This window comes from Ranitomeya imitator, chromosome 3, assembly GCF_032444005.1.
Source record: "Ranitomeya imitator isolate aRanImi1 chromosome 3, aRanImi1.pri, whole genome shotgun sequence".
Taxonomy (NCBI): Eukaryota; Metazoa; Chordata; class Amphibia; order Anura; family Dendrobatidae; genus Ranitomeya; species Ranitomeya imitator.
Window position 1 is genome coordinate 710884677 of NC_091284.1, and position 18350 is coordinate 710903026.

Sequence of the window (18350 nt, forward strand, 5' to 3'; positions counted from 1 at the left end):
GTGGAACACACCATCTCTCTACAGTGGAACACACCATCTCTCTACACCCCATAACCAATTTGTACGCCTAATGCAGCGTAGTTTCCAACAACTACTAAACGAGAGCCGGAAGATCGAAGCTCAGGAAAGGCAACCTGGAGAACACCTTGGAGTGGATCACACCATCTCTCTACACCCCATACCCAATTTGTAGGCCTAATGCAGCGTAGTTTCCAACAACTACTAAACGAGAGCCGGAAGATCGAAGCTCAGGAAAGGCAACCTGGGGAACACCTTGGAGTGGAACACACCATCTCTCTACACCCCATACCCAATTTGTAGGCCCAATGCAGCGTAGTTTCCAACACCTACTAAACAAGAGCATGATGATCGAAGCATTGGCGAGGAAACCTGGGGAACACCTTGGAGTGGAACACACCATCTCTCTACACCCCATACCCAATTTGTAGGCCTAATGCAGCGTAGTTTCCAACAACTACTAAACGAGAGCATGATGATCGAAGCATTGGCGAGGAAACTTGGGGAACACCTTGGAGTGGAACACACCATCTCTCTACAGTGGAACACACCATCTCTCTACACCCCATACCCAATTTGTAGGCCTAATGCAGCGTAGTTTCCAACAACTACTAAACGAGAGCCGGAAGATCGAAGCTCAGGAAAGGCAACCTGGAGAACACCTTGGAGTGGAACACACCATCTCTCTACACCCCATACCCAATTTGTAGGCCTAATGCAGCGTAGTTTCCAACAACTACTAAACGAGAGCCGGAAGATCGAAGCTCAGGAAAGGCAACCTGGGGAACACCTTGGAGTGTAACAAACCCTCTCTCTACACCACGGAAGGGCTGATTCTTAGGAAGGAAGGCTGTCGGAAAGAAGCAGGGCGCGTCCGAGGGTGATTATATTCTTATTAGGTATATACTCACCCTCGGACGCGCCCTGCTTCTTTATTTGTAATGAATGTTTATTTGCAATGTGGTTTTGACTTACTCTATTTTTTTGGTAAATAATGATTTTATTATTTTCATTGTTTTGCATCTTCTTGGCAATAATATAAAGAAGACGCGACAGGACAACACTCGGTGGATGCCATATCTGTGTATAAAATTGAAAAAACCTTTCAGTTAACTACTTGCAGGAGAAAGTTATTGTAGCTGGTGGCCATTTTTAGTACTGTACCAGATTTTTGTTGTATGTGTTTGTTTTTAATGTTAAAATGTCTGCATTTGATATCTCTCCAGTATTTTCTTTTTTATAAGCAAAATACTTATTTTTATATTTTCTGATGTTGGTTCCAGGGGTACACGGGCAGCAGTGGTGTGGTCAGTGGAGGACTAGTGGAAGGAGTGACCGCACACAGGCATCGAAGGCCTAAAATAATAACACATGGCTGTAGGCAATTTTAAATTGGTTCCAGGGGTACACGGGCAGCAGTGGTGTGGTCAGTGGAGGCCTAGTGGAAGGAGTGACCACAGACAGGCATCGAAGGCCTAAAATAATAACACATGGCTGTAGGCAATATTAAATTGGTTCCGGGGGTACACGGGCAGCAGTGGTGTGGTCAGTGGAGGCCTAGTGGAAGGAGTGACCGCAGACAGGCATCGAAGGCCTAAAATAATAACACATGGCTGTAGGCAATTTTAAATTGGTTCCAGGGGTACACGGGCAGCAGTGGTGTGGTCAGTGGAGGCCTAGTGGAAGGAGTGACCGCAGACAGGCATCGAAGGCCTAAAATAATAACACATGGCTGTAGGCAATTTTAAATTGGTTCCAGGGGTACACGAGCAGCAGTGGTGTGGTCAGTGGAGGCCTAGTGGAAGGAGTGACCGCAGACAGGCATCGAAGGCCTAAAATAATAACACATGGCTGTAGGCAATTTTAAATTGGTTACAGGGGTACACGGGCAGCAGTGGTGTGGTCAGTGGAGGCCTAGTGGAAGGAGTGACCACAGACAGGCATCGAAGGCCTAACATAACAAAAATGTCAATACAATGGTATTGTCAGTGGCAGGCATTGAAGGATGTCAGCGCATAGACTAAACATTGGTGGAGCTGTGAGATAATTTTGCAAGTGGTAGAGCACTGTTTGAGCTGGGGGGGGGAAACTGTCTTGTGGCCGGCGGTACAGGCCCAGGGCCCCTCATATTACAACGGTGTGTCTGACGTTGGGTGCGCACCACCACCGCCAGAGACACTTTATTGTACTAGGAGGGACCCAGTGGCAGTGCCGTCGACCAAAAGCGGGCTCACCCACCTCTTCAGACAAACTGCACTCTCACGGGTGCTGTCGCCAAGTGTCGATACCACGGCCCCGTGTGGGGAGTTTGGCCATTTAGTGAGGTGTAAACATGTCGTATGCTGGACAATCAGGTGCAGAAAATTACGAGATTGGAAAAGGCATTCAGAATAGTCCACAGGCAAGACCTTTTCATAGGAAAGCTAGGTGTCAGCCGGGCAAGGTGGGGCAAAAGATTTCGAAATCCAGTTGTGGTTCATTTTAATGAAGGTTAGATCATCTACATTTTGGGTAGCCAGACGAGTCCTTTTTTCTGTTAGTATTGAACCTGCAGCACTGAATACTCTTTCTGATAGGACACTAGCTGCCGGGCAAGCAAGCTCCTGCAATGCATATTCTGCCAATTCTGGCCAGGTGTCTAATTTTGATGCCCAGTAATCAAATGGGAATGACGGTTGAGGGAGAACATCGATAAGGGATGAAAAATAGTTTGTAACCATACTGGACAAATGTTGTCTCCTGTCACTTTGAATTGATGCTGCAGTACCTGTCCTGTCTGCGGTCATAGCAAAATCACTCCACAACCTGGTCAGAAAACCCCTCTGGCCAACACCACTTCTGATTTCTGCCCCTCTAACTCCTCTGGTCTGCTGGCCCCTGCAGCTCGTGTGAGAACGATCACGGGCGCTGTGTGCAGGGAATGCCAGAAGCAAACGGTCAACAAGAGTTGATTGTTTGGTTGCTAATATTAGTTCCAAGTTCTCATGTGGCATTATATTTTGCAATATGCCTTTATAGCGAGGATCAAGGAGGCAGGCCAACCAGTAATCGTCATCATTCATCATTTTAGTTATGCGTGTGTCCCTTTTGAGGATACGTAAGGCATAATCCGCCACGTGGGCCAAAGCTCCAGTTCTCAAATCTGCGGTTGTGCTTGGTTGAGGGGCAGTTTCAGGCAAATCCACGTCACTTGTGTCCCTCAAAAAACCAGAACCCGGCCTTGCCGCGCCACCAATTTCCCGGGAAAAGCTTCCTCATTAAAAATATAATCATCCCCATCATCCTCCTCGTCCTCCTCCTCCTCTTCGCCCGCTACCTCGTCCTGTACACTGCCCTGGCCAGACAATGGCTGACTGTCATCAAGGCTTTCCTCTTCCTCAACTGCAGACGCCTGATCCTTTATGTGCGTCAAACTTTGCATCAGCAGACGCATTAGGGGGATGCTCATGCTTATTATGGCGTTGTCTGCACTAACCAGCCGTGTGCATTCCTCAAAACACTGAAGGACTTGACACATGTCTTGAATCTTCGACCACTGCACACCTGACAACTCCATGTCTGCCTTCCTACTGCCTGCCCGTGTATGTGTATCCTCCCACAAAAACATAACAGCCCGCCTCTGTTCACACAGTCTCTGAAGCATGTGCAGTGTTGAGTTCCACCTTGTTGCAACGTCTATGATTAGGCGATGCTGGGGAAGGTTCAAAGAACGCTGATAGGTCTGCATACGGCTGGAGTGTACGGGCGAACGGCGGATATGTGAGCAAAGTCCACGCACTTTGAGGAGCAGGTCGGATAACCCCGGATAACTTTTCAGGAAGCACTGCACCACCAGGTTTAAGGTGTGAGCCAGGCAAGGAATGTGTTTCAGTTGGGAAAGGGAGATGGCAGCCATGAAATTCCTTCCGTTATCACTCACTACCTTGCCTGCCTCAAGATCTACAGTGCCCAGCCACGACTGCGTTTCTTTCTGCAAGAACTCGGACAGAACTTCCGCGGTGTGTCTGTTGTCGCCCAAACACTTCATAGCCAATACAGCCTGCTGACGTTTGCCAGTAGCTGCCCCATAATGGGAGACCTGGTGTGCAACAGTGGCAGCTGCGGATGGAGTGGTTGTGCGACTGCGGTCTGTGGATGAGCTCTCGCTTCTGCAGGAGGACGAAGAGGAGGAGGAGGGGGTGCGAACGGCTACAGCCAATTGTTTCCTAGACCGTGGGCTAGGCAGAACTGTCCCAAACTTGCTGTCCCCTGTGGACCCTGCATCCACCACATTTACCCAGTGTGCCGTGATGGACACGTAACGTCCCTGGCCATGCCTACTGGTCCATGCATCTGTTGTCAGGTGCACCTTTGTGCTCACAGATTGCCTGAGTGCATGGACGATGCGCTCTTTAACATGCTGGTGGAGGGCTGGGATGGCTTTTCTGGAAAAAAAGTGTCGACTGGGTAGCTCGTAGCGTGGTACAGCGTAGTCCATCAGGGCTTTGAAAGCTTCGCTTTCAACTAACCGGTAGGGCATCATCTCTAACGAGATTAGTCTAGCTATGTGTGCGTTCAAACCCTGTGTACGCGGATGCGAGGCTAAGTACTTCCTTTTTCTAACCATAGTCTCATGTAGGGTAAGCTGGACTGGAGAGCTGGAGATCGTGGAACTAGCGGGGGTGCCGGTGGACATGGCAGACTGAGAGACGGTGGGAGATGGTATTGTTGCCACCGGTGCCCTAGATGCAGTGTTTCCTACTACGAAACTGGTGATTCCCTGACCCTCACTGCTTTGGCCTGGCAAAGAAACCTGCACAGATACTGCAGGTGGTGCGGAAAATGGTGGCCCTACACTGCCGGAAGGGATGTTGCGTTGCTGACTAGCTTCATTGGCCGAGGGTGCTACAACCTTAAGGGACGTTTGGTAGTTAGTCCAGGCTTGCAAATGCATGGTGGTTAAATGTCTATGCATGCAATTTGTATTGAGACTTTTCAGATTCTGTCCTCTGCTTAAGGTAGTTGAACATTTTTGACAGATGACTTTGCGCTGATCAATTGGATGTTGTTTAAAAAAATGCCAGACTGCACTCTTTCTAGCATCGGATACCTTTTCAGGCATTGCAGACTGAGCTTTAACCGGATGGCCACGCTGTCCTCCAACAGGTTTTGGCTTTGCCACGCGTTTTGGACAAGATACGGGCCCGGCAGATGGAACCTGTTGCGATGTTGATGCCTGCTGCGGCCCCTCCTCCTCCGCTTCAGAACTGCTGCCGCCTGCACCCTGTTCCCCCAATGGCTGCCAATCGGGGTCAAGAACTGGGTCATCTATTACCTCTTCTTGTAGCTCGTGTGCAACTTCGTCTGTGTCACCGTGTCGGTCGGTGGTATAGCGTTCGTGATGGGGCAACATAGTCTCATCAGGGTCTGATTCTTGATCAGCACCCTGCGAGGGCAATGTTGTGGTCTGAGTCAAAGGACCAGCATAGTAGTCTGGCTGTGGCTGTGCATCAGTGCACTCCATGTCAGATTCAACTTGTAATGGGCATGGACTGTTAACTGCTTCACTTTCTAAGCCAGGGACGGTATGTGTAAAGAGCTCCATGGAGTAACCCGTTGTGTCGCCTGCTGCATTCTTCTCTGTTGTTGTTTTTGCTGAAGAGGACAAGGAAGTGACTTGTCCCTGACCGTGAACATCCACTAACGACGCGCTGCTTTGACATTTACCAGTTTCACGAGAGGAGGCAAAAGAGCTAGAGGCTGAGTCAGCAAGATAAGCCAAAACTTGCTCTTGCTGCTCCGGCTTTAAAAGCGGTTTTCCTACTCCCAGAAAAGGGAGCGTTCGAGGCCTTGTGTAGCCAGACGACGAACCTGGCTCCACAGCTCCAGACTTAGGTGCAATATTTTTTTTCCCACGACCAGCTGATGCTCCACCACTACCACTACCCTCATTACCAGCTGACAATGAACGCCCCCGGCCACGACCTTTTCCACCATACTTCCTCATTGTTTTAAAAACGTAAACAAACTAACGGTATTTGTTGCTGTCACACAAATTACACGGTGAGCTATAACTTCAGTATGATTTAGCTACCCCTTTACAGGTGAGTGAGACCACAACGAAAATCAGGCACAATGTTACACACTCTGTTGTTGGTGGCAACAAATGAGAGAGATGCCACACACGCAGGACTGTCACTGAAGCACAAATGTAAATATTAATCTTCCACTGATTTGATTTTTTTTTTTTTTTTAAGGGAGACTTTAGGAAAAAAAAATAATAGAATAAAATGATTTTTTCAGGAAGAATTTAGAAACCAAATAAAATAAAATGATTTTTTCAGGGAGAATTTAGAAAACAAATAAAACAAAAAAAGGCTTTCTATGGCCCACTGAGTGAGAGATGACGCACACAGGAGTCAGGAGTGGCACACAAGCCCAGAGGCCAATATTTATCTCCCACTGATTGATGTAGTGATTTTTTCAGGTAGATTTTGGAACCCAAATCAAGCTAAAAAAATAATAGGCTTTCTATGGCCCACAATTGGAGAGAGAGAGAGAGAGAGATGGCACACCCAGGAGTCAAGACTGGCACACAAGCAGAAAGGGCAATATTAATCTCCCACTGATTTGTTTTGTTTTTGTTTTTTTTCAGGGAGACTTTAGGAAAAAAAAATAATAGAATAAAATGATTTTTTCAGGAAGAATTTAGAAACCAAATAAAATAAAATGATTTTTTCAGGGAGAATTTAGAAAACAAATAAAACAAAAAAAGGCTTTCTATGGCCCACTGAGTGAGAGATGACGCACACAGGAGTCAGGAGTGGCACACAAGCCCAGAGGCCAATATTTATCTCCCACTGATTGATGTAGTGATTTTTTCAGGTAGATTTTGGAACCCAAATCAAGCTAAAAAAATAATAGGCTTTCTATGGCCCACAATTGGAGAGAGAGAGAGAGATGGCACACCCAGGAGTCAAGACTGGCACACAAGCAGAAAGGGCAATATTAATCTCCCACTGATTTGTTTTGTTTTTTTTTTTCAGGGAGACTTTAGGTAAAAAAAATAATAGAATAAAATGATTTTTTCAGGAAGAATTTAGAAACTAAATAAAATAAAATGATTTTTTCAGGGAGAATTTAGAAAACAAATAAAACAAAAAAAGGCTTTCTATGGCCCACTGAGTGAGAGATGACGCACACAGGAGTCAGGAGTGGCACACATGCCCAGAGGCCAATATTTATCTCCCACTGATTGATGTAGTGATTTTTTCAGGTAGATTTTGGAACCCAAATCAAGCTAAAAAAATAATAGGCTTTCTATGGCCCACAATTGGAGAGAGAGAGAGAGATGGCACACCCAGGAGTCAAGACTGGCACACAAGCAGAAAGGGCAATATTAATCTCCCACTGATTTGTTTTTTTTTTTTTTTTTTTCAGGGAGACTTTAGGAAAAAAAAATAATAGAATAAAATGATTTTTTCAGGAAGAATTTAGAAACCAAATAAAATAAAATGATTTTTTCAGGGAGAATTTAGAAAACAAATAAAACAAAAAAAGGCTTTCTATGGCCCACTGAGTGAGAGATGACGCACACAGGAGTCAGGAGTGGCACACAAGCCCAGAGGCCAATATTTATCTCCCACTTTTTTTTTTTTGTTCCAGGGAAAATTTATAAACCCAATAAAAAAAATAATAAATAGGCTTTCTATGGCCCACTATCTGAGAGACAGAGAGAGATGGCACGCTTAGGACTGGCACACAAGCCCAAAGGCCAATATTAATCTCCCTTTTTTTTTTAAGGGAGAATTTATAAAACGAAAAAAAAAAAAATAAATAGGCTTTCTATGGCCCACTATTTATGAGAGAGATGGCACGCTCAGGACTGGCACACAAGCCCAGAGGCCAATATTAATCTCCCACTTTTTTTTTTTTTTTCCAGGGAAAATTTATAAACCCAATAAAAAAAAAAATAAATAAATAGGCTTTCTATGGCCCACTATCTGAGAGAGAGAGATGGCACGCTTAGGACTGGCACACAAGCCCAAAGGCCAATATTAATCTCCCACTGATTGATTTATTGATTTTTTCAGGTAGAATTTAGAACCCAAATAAAGCAAAAAAAAAAAAAAGGGCTTTCTATGGCCCACTGAGTGAGTGATGATGCACACAGGAGTCAGGAGTGGCACACAAGCCCTGAGGCCAATATTTTTCTCCCACTGATTGATGTAGTGATTTTTTCAGGTACATTTTAGAACCCAAATCAAGCAAAAAAATAAATAGGCTTTCTATGGCCCACTATTTGTGAGAGAGATGGCACGCTCAGGACTGGCACACAAGCCCAGAGGCCAATATTAATCTCCCACTTTTTTTTTTTTTGGTTCCAGGGAAAATTTATAAACCCAATAAAAAAAAAAAAAAAAAGGCTTTCTATGGCCCACTATCTGAGAGAGAGAGATGGCACGCTTAGGACTGGCACACAAGCCCAAAGGCCAATATTAATCTCCCACTGATTGATTTATTGATTTTTTCAGGTAGAATTTAGAACCCAAATAAAGCAAAAAAAAAAAAAAAAAAAGGGCTTTCTATGGCCCACTGAGTGAGTGATGATGCACACAGGAGTCAGGAGTGGCACACAAGCCCTGAGGCCAATATTTTTCTCCCACTGATTGATGTAGTGATTTTTTCAGGTAGATTTTAGAACCTAAATCAAGCAAAAAAATAAATAGGCTTTCTATGGCCCACTGAGTGAGAGATGGCACACACAGGAGTCAAGAGTGGCACACAAGCCCTGAGGCCAATATTTTTCTCCCACTGATTGATGTAGTGATTTTTTCAGGTAGATTTTATAACCCAAATCAAGCAAAAAAATAAATAGGCTTTCTATGGCCCACTGAGTGAGAGATGACACAGACAGGGATGGCACTCTAGCAGAAATGTCAATCTTAATCTCCCACAAAAAAAACCAAAAAAAACAGGGAGTGTCCTTCAATTACTATCTCCCTGCAGTAATCTCAGCCAGGTATGGCAGGCAGCAATAAGGAGTGGACTGATGCACAAATTAAATAAAAAGTGTGGACAAACAAAAAAGATAGCTGTGCAGAAAGGAAGGAACAAGAGGATTTGTGCTTTGAAAAAAGCAGTTGGTTTGCACAGCGGCGTACACACAGCAATGCAGCTATCAGGGAGCCTTCTAGGGCAGCCCAATGAGCTACAGCGCTGAGGGGGAAAAAAAAAAAATGTAGCTTCCACTGTCCCTGCACACCGAAGGTGGTGTTGGGCAGTGGAAATCGCTACAGCACAAGCGGTTTGGTGGTTAATGGACCCTGCCTAACGCTATCCCTGCTTCTGACGAAGCGGCAGCAACCTCTCCCTAAGCTCAGATCAGCAGCAGTAACATGGCGGTCGGCGGGAACTCCCCTTTATAGCCCCTGTGACGCCGCAGACAGCAAGCCAATCACTGCAATGCCCTTCTCTAAGATGGTGGGGACCAGGACCTATGTCATCACGCTGCCCACACTCTGCGTTTACCTTCATTGGCTGAGAAATGGCGCTTTTCGCGTCATTGAAACGCGACTTTGGCGCGAAAGTCGCGTACCGCATGGCCGTCCCCGCACAGGGGTCGGATCGGGTTTCATGAAACCCGACTTTGCCAAAAGTCGGCGACTTTTGAAAATGAACGACCCGTTTCGCTCAACCCTATTGACGAGTGCTATGCTATGAAAAATGGTATAGCACTTGGACCAATGTTAATCTATGGGGCAGCACCCATCATCCTTTTTTTTTCTCGGCCGTATTATATGTGCAAGTGAAATCGCAGTATGCTGCAATTTGCACCCTATGTCGGATGAGACTCACCAATGAAAGTCTATAGGTGCGAGAAAAACTCGCACACCACATGGACCATCAGTGTGACTTGCAACAAATACTCACCGGTGTCCTTTAGAAAAGCGGGCAATTCAGGGTGCTGTAATGTAAAATCACACTAACAGGTTAAAATAGAATAGATAAAGTAAGTGTCTACACATAGTACAGGTATATATATACACTGCTCAAAAAATAAAGGGAAAACTTAAACAACAGAATATAACTCCAAGTAAATCAAACTTCTGTGAAATCAAACTGTCCACTTAGGAAGCAACACTGTTTGACAATCAATTTCACATGCTGTTGTGCAAATGGAAAAGACAACAGATGGAAATTATTGGCAATTATCAAGACACCCTCAATAAAGGAGTGGTTCTGCAGGTGGGGACCACAGACCACATCTCAGTACCAATGCTTTCTAGCTGATGTTTTGGTCACTTTTGAATGTTGGTTGTGCTTTCACACTCATGGTAGCATGAGACGGACTCTACAACCCACACAAGTGGCTCAGGTAGTGCAGCTCATCCAGGATGGCACATCATTGCGAGCTGTATCAAGAAGGTTTGCTGTGTCTGTCATCGTAGTGTCCAGAGGCTGGAGGTGCTACCAGGAGACAGGCTAGTACACCAGGAGACATGGAGGGGGCCATAGAAGGACAACAACCCAGCAGCAGGACCACTACCTCAGCCTTTATGCAAGGAGGAACAGGAGGATCACTGCCAGAGCCCTGCAAAATAACCTCCAGCAGGCCACAAATGTGCATGTGTCTGCACAAACGGTTAGAAACTGACTCCATAAGGATGGTCTGAGTGCCCAACGTCCACAGATGGGGGTTGTGCTCACAGGACACTTGGTATTTGCCAGAGAACACCAGGATTGGCAAATTTGCCAATGGCGCCCTGTGCTCTTCACAGATGAAAGCAGGTTCACACTGAGTACATGTGACAAACGTGACAGTCTGGAGACACCGTGGAGAGCGATCTGCTGCCTGTAACATACTTCAGCATGACCGGTTTGGCATTGGGTCAGTAATGGTGTGGGGTGGCATTTCTTTGGAGGGCCGCACAGCCCTCCATGTGCTCGCCAGAGGTAGCCTGACTGCCATTAGGTACCGAGGTGAGATCCTCAGACCCCATGTGAGACCATATGTTGGTGCCGTTGGCCCTGGGTTCCTTCTAATGCAGGACAATGCCAGACCTCATGTGGCTGGAGTGTGTCAGCAGTTCCTGCAAGATGAAGGCATTGAAGCTATGGACTGGCCCACCTGTTCCCCAGACCTGAATCCGATTGAACACATCTGGGACATCATGTCTCGCACCATCCACCAACGTCATGTTGCACCACAGACTGTCCAGGACTTGGCGGATGCTTTAGTCAAGTGTTGTGAATTCCGCTCTTGGGCTCCCTCCGGTGGTTGTAAGTAGCATTTTTGTGAGTTCTGCTCTTTGGCTCCCTCCTGTGGTTTTGAGTGGTATGGCTGCTTCTTGGATTTAGCTTCAGCAGCTGTTTTCACTGATCATCTTTCTGGCTCGGCTATATTAGTCTGGCCTTATCCCTCATTCAATTCCAGTTGTCAATTGTTCCTCCCTGGAGTCATTGCTCTTAGGACTTTCCTGACACTCTGACTAGTTCACCAAAGCTAAGTCCTTGCTTGTCCTTTTGCGGTTCTCTTGTTGTGGACTTTGTTGTTCAGCACTTTCTTTGTTTTTGTTCATTTGTCCAGCTTTTCAGTATGGATCTATTCAGTTAAGCTGGAGGCTCTGGGCAGCAGAGTTTGCCCTCCACACCTTTAGTCAGGTGTGGAGATTTTTGCATTTCTCTGCGGTGGACTTTTTCTAGTTTTTTTTACTGACCGCACAGCGTTCTGTTCTGTACTATTTCTATTTAGCTAGAAGTGGCCTCCTGTGCTAAATCTTGTTTCATACTACGTATGTCATTTCCTTCTCCTCTCACAGTCATTATTTGTGGGGGGCTAATCTATCCTTTGGGGATTTTCTCTGAGGCAAGATAGTTTTCCTGCTTCTATCTTTAGGGGTAGTTAGCTCTTAGGCTGTGACGAGATGCCTAGGCCGAGATAGGAGCATTCCACGGCTACTTCTAGTGTTGTGTTGAGCTTAGGGACTGCGGTCAGTATAGTTGCCACCTGCTCAGAGCTAGACGCATGTCGCTCCCTAATCACCAAATCATAACAGTACAACTAGCCAAAAATGAGCTGAATGTCTCTCAAAAGAAGGAAGAGAAAGAGTTCTGAGGCATTTTCTTTTCTTTAGTTTGTTTTGTCTTTTTCCTTCCTCTTGATCTCAGGGTGATTCGGGATTTGGATGCATGCATGGATGTTCAGGGTTTGTTTTCTCGTGTGGATCAGCTTGCTGGAAGAGTACAGAGTATTCAAAATTATGTGGTTCAGACTCCAGCCTTAGAACCTAGAATTCCTACTCCGGATTTGTTTTACGGGGATAGATCTAAGTTTTTGAACTTTAAAAATAACTGCAAATTGTTTTTTGCTCTGAAACCCCATTCCTCTGGTGACCCCGTTCAGCAAGTAAAGATAGTTATTTCTCTACTGCGTTGCGACCCTCAGGACTGGGCATTCTCACTTGAGTCAGGGAATCCGGCATTGCTTAATGTAGATGCATTTTTTCAATCGCTCGGATTATTGTATGACGAACCTAACTCTGTAGAGCATGCTGAGAAAACACTGTTGGCCCTGTGTCATGGTCAGGAAGCGGCAGAATTATACTGCCAGAAATTTAGAAAATGGTCTGTGCTCACTAAATGGAATGAGGACGCTCTGGCAGCAATTTTCAGAAAGGGTCTTTCTGAAGCCCTTAAAGATGTTATGGTGGGGTTTCCCATGCCTGTTGGTTTGAGCGAATCTATGTCTCTGGCCATTCAGATTGATCGGCGCCTGCGCGAACGCAAAGTGGTGCACCATATGGCAGTGTCCTCTAAGCAAGGTCCTGAGCCCATGCAATGTGATAGGATTTTGACTAGAGCGGAACAGAGGGGATACAGACGTCAGAATGGGCTGTGTTTTTACTGTGGTGATTCTGTTCATACTATTTCTGATTGCCCTAAGCGTATTAAGAGGGTCGCTAGATCTGTTACCATTAGGACTGTGCAGCCTAAGTTTCTCCTGTCTGTGACCCTGACTTGCTCATTGTCATTTTTTTCTGTCATGGCATTTGTGGATTCAGGCGCTGCTCTGAACTTAATGGACTTAGAATTCGCTAGGCGCTGTGGTTTTTCTTTGCAGCCTTTGCAGAGTCCCATACCCTTGAGGGGTATTGATGCTACACCATTGGCCAAGAATAAACCTCAGTACTGGATGCAGATGACTATGTACACGGCTCCTGCACATCAGGAAGATTGCCGTTTTCTGGTGTTGCATAATTTACATGATGTTGTTGTACTGGGTTTTCCATGGTTACAAGTACACAATCCAGTGCTGGATTGGAAATCAATGTCTGTGACTAGTTGGGGTTGTCAAGGGGTACATAGTGACGTTCCTTTGATGTCAATTTCCTCTTCCCCCTCTTCTGATGTTCCTGAATTTTTGTTAGATTTCCAGGATGTATTCGATGAGCCCAAGTCCAGTTCCCTTCCACCACACAGGGACTGTGATTGTGCTATTGACTTGATTCCTGGCTGTAAGTTCCCTAAGAGCCGACTTTTCAACCTGTCTGTGCCAGAGCATGCCGCCATGCGGAGCTATGTTAAGGAGTCTTTAGAGAAGGGGCATATTCGGCCGTCTTCGTCACCATTTGGAGCGGGATTCTTTTTTGTTGCCAAGAAGGATGGCTCCTTAAGACCCTGTATTGATTATCGCCTTCCTAATAAGATCACGGTCAAATTCCAATATCCTTTACCTTTGCTCTCTGATTTGTTTGCTAGGATTAAGGGGGCTAGTTGGTTTACCAAGATTGACCTTCGAGGGGCATATAATCTTGTTCGTATTAAACAGGGTGACGAATGGACGCCCGAAGGCCATTTTGAATACCTTGTGATGCCATTTGGGCTCGCTAATGCTCCATCTGTGTTCCAGTCTTTCATGCATGATATCTTCCGCAATTATCTTGACAAATTCCTGATTGTGTATTTGGATGATATTTTGATTTTTTCCGATGATTGGGAGTCTCATGTGAAGCAGGTCAGGATGGTATTCCAGATCCTTCGTGATAATGCTCTATTTGTGAAGGGGTCTAAGTGCCTATTTGGAGTTCAGAAGGTCTCTTTTTTGGGGTTTATTTTTTCTCCTTCGTCTATAGAAATGGATCCTATTAAGGTCCAAGCCATTCATGACTGGATTCAACCCACATCTGTGAAGAGCCTTCAGAAATTTTTGGGCTTTGCTAATTTTTATCGCCGTTTCATTGCCAACTTCTCTAGTGTGGTTAAACCCCTGACCGATTTGACGAAGAAAGGCGCTGATGTGACTAATTGGTCCTCTGAGGCTGTTGAGGCCTTTCAGGAGCTTAAACGCCGATTTACTTCTGCCCCTGTGTTGCGTCAACCAGATGTTTCTCTTCCTTTTCAGGTTAAGGTTGACGCTTCTGAGATTGGGGCAGGGGCCGTTTTGTCACAGAGGAATTCTGATGGTTCCTGTTATGACCTGGTGGTTAGGAGCACCCGGCATGACCTGATAGTTAAACTCACACAGGACAAGCTCTGGGATGTGGGAGCTCTGCTGACCGCAGACCCTAATCCTATCACACACACTAGAAATAGCCGTGGAGCTTTCCTACTGTTATGACCTGGTGGTTAGGAGCACCCGGCACGACCTGATAGTTAAACTCACACAGGACAAGCTCTGGGATGTGGGAGCTCTGCTGACCGCAGATTCTAATCCTATCACACACACTAGAAATAGCCGTGGAGCGTTCCTGACTCTCCCTAGACGCCTCTTCACAGCCTAAGAGCTAGCTAGCCCTAGAGATAGAAAATAAAGCTTACCTTACCCAAAGGTAAAGGAAGCCCCCCACATATATTGACTGTGAGTTAAGATGAAGTCACAAACATAGAAATGAAACAGATTTCAGCAAAGGGAGGCCAGACTTACTAAACAGACAGAGGATAGGAAAGGTATCTTTGCGGTCAGCACAAAAAACTACAAAAGACCACGCAGAGTGTGCAAAAAGACCTCCGCACAGACTAACGGTGCGGAGATGCCACTCTGCATCCCAGAGCTTCCAGCTAGCAAGACAAAATCATGATATCCAGCTGGACAAAGAAACAATGAACAAATAATAACTATCAGGAACTTAGCTTCTGCTGGAGAAGACAGGTCACCAGAAAGATCCAAGAGCGAACTGAACTAATGCAGGAACATTGACAGCTGGCATGGAGTAACGATCTGAGTGGAGTTAAATAGAGCAGCCAACCAAAGGACAAACCACGTCACCTGTGTAAGGAACCTCAGAAGCAGCAGCTCCACTCACAGCCACCAGAGGGAGTCCATGGACAGAACTCGCCGAAGCACCACTTACGACCACAGGAGGGAGTTCGACAACAGAATTCACAACAGTACCCCCCCCTTGAGGAGGGGTCACCGAACCCTCACCAGAGCCCCCAGGCCGATCAGGATGAGCCAAATGAAAGGCACGAACTAGATCGGCAGCATGAATATCAGAGGCAAAAACCCAGGAATTATCTTCCTGACCATAACCCTTCCACTTGACCAGGTACTGGAGTTTCCGTCTCGAAACACGAGAATCCAAAATCTTCTCCACCACATACTACAACTCCCCCTCGACGAACACCGGGGCAGGAGGATCAACGGAGGGAACCATAGGCGCAAAGTATCTCCGCAACAACGACCTATGGAACACATTATGGATGGCAAAAGAAGCTGGAAGGTCCAAACGAAATGACACAGGATTAAGAACTTCAGAAATCTTACATGGCCCAATGAAACGAGGCTTAAACTTAGGAGAGGAAACCTTCATAGGAACATGACGAGATGACAACCAAACCAAATCCCCAACACGAAGTCGGGGACCAACACAGCGCCGGCGGTTAGCGAAACGTTGAGCCTTCTCCTGGGACAATGTCAAATTGTCCACCACATGAGTCCAAATCTGCTGCAACCTGTCCACCACAGTGTCCACACCAGGACAGTCCGAAGGCTCAACCTGCCCTGAAGAGAAACAATGATGGAAACCAGAATTACTGAAAAAAGGAGAAACCAAAGTAGCCGAGCTGGCCCGATTATTAAGGGCGAACTCAGCCAAAGGCGAGAAGGAAACACAATCATCCTGATCAGCAGAAACAAAGCATCTCAGATATGTTTCCAAAGTCTGATTAGTTCGTTCGGTTTGGCCATTAGTCTGAGGATGGAAAGCCGAAAGAAAAAGACAATTCAATGCCCATCTTAGCACAAAAGGACCGCCAAAACCTCGAAACAAACTGGGAACCTCTGTCCGAGACGATGTTCTCCGGAATGCCATGCAAACGAACCACATGCTGGAAAAACAATGGCACCAAATCAGAGGAGGAAGGCAATTTAGACAAGGGTACCAAATGGACCATCTTAGAGAAGCGATCACAAACCACCCAAATGACCGACATCCTTTGAGAAACAGGGAGATCAGAAATAAAATCCATGGAAATATGCGTCCAGGGCCTCTTCGGGACCGGCAAGGGCAAAAGCAACCCACTGGCACGAGAACAGCAGGGCTTAGCCCGAGCACAAGTCCCACAGAACTGCACAAAAGAACACACATCCCGTGACAAAGAAGGCCACCAAAAGGATCTAGCCACCAAATCTCTGGTACCAAAGATTCCAGGATGACCCGCCAACACCGAACAATGAACCTCAGAGATAACTCTACTAGTCCATCTATCAGGGACAAACAGTTTCTCCATAGGACAACGGTCAGGTCTATCAGCCTGAAACTTCTGAAGCACGCGCCGCAAATCAGAGGAGATGGCAGACAAAATTACCCCCTCTTTAAGAATACCCGCCGGCTCCGGAACACCCGGAGAGTCAGGCACAAAACTCCTTGACAGGGCATCAGCCTTCACATTCTTAGATCCCGGAAGGTATGAAACCACAAAATCAAAACGGGAGAAAAAGAGCGACCATCGAGCCTGTCTAGGATTCAACCGTTTGGCAGACTCGAGATAAGTCAAATTCTTGTGATCCGTCAAGACCACCACGCGATGTTTAGCTCCTTCAAGCCAATGTCGCCACTCCTCGAATGCCCACTTCATGGCCAACAACTCTCGATTGCCAACATCATAATTGCGCTCAGCAGGCGAGAATTTTCTAGAAAAGAAGGCACATGGTTTCATCACCGAGCCATCAGAACTTCTTTGCGACAAAACAGCCCCTGCTCCAATCTCAGAAGCATCAACCTCGACCTGAAACGGGAGCAAAACATCTGGCTGGTACAACACAGGGGCAGAAGAAAAACGACGCTTCAACTCCTGAAAAGCCTCTACAGCCGCAGAGGACCAATTGACCACATCAGCACCTTTCTTGGTCAAATCAGTCAATGGTTTAGCAATATTAGAAAAATTAGCGATGAAGCGACGGTAAAAATTAGCAAAGCCCAGGAACTTCTGCAGGCTCTTCACAGATGTCGGCTGAGTCCAATCATAAATGGCCTGAACTTTAACAGGGTCCATCTCGATAGTAGAAGGGGAAAAAATGAAACCCAAAAATGAAACCTTCTGAACTCCAAAGAGACACTTCGACCCCTTCACAAACAAGGAATTCGCACGAAGGACCTGGAACACCATTCTGACCTGCTTCACATGAGACTCCCAATCATCCGAAAAGACCAAAATGTCATCCAAATATACAATCATGAATCTATCCAGGTACTCTCGGAAGATGTCATGCATAAAGGACTGAAACACAGATGGAGCATTAGAAAGCCTGAATGGCATAACCAGGTACTCAAAATGGCCCTCGGGTGTATTAAATGCTGTTTTCCATTCATCGCCCTGTTTAATTCGCACCAGATTATACGCCCCTCGAATATCTATCTTGGTGAACCAACTAGCCCCCTTAATTCGAGCAAACAAATCAGACAGCAGCGGCAACGGATACTGAAATTTGACCGTGATCTTATTAAGAAGGCGGTAATCAATACAAGATCTCAAAGAGCCATCCTTCTTGGCCACAAAAAAAAAACCCTGCTCCCAATGGTGACGACGACAGGCGAATATGACCCTTCTCCAAGGATTCCTTTATATACAGTAACTCCGCATAGCGGCTTGCTCTGGCACAGATAAATTAAACAGACGGCCCTTAGGAAACTTACTACCAGGAATCAAATTAATAGCACAATCGCAATCCCTATGAGGAGGTAGGGCACCGGATTTGGGCTCTTCAAATACATCCCGGTAATCTGATAAAAACTCAGGAACTTCAGAAGGAGTGGAAGGCGAAATTGACAACAATGGAACATCACCATGTACCCCCTGACAACCCCAGCCGGACACAGACATAGATTTCCAATCCAACACTGGATTATGGA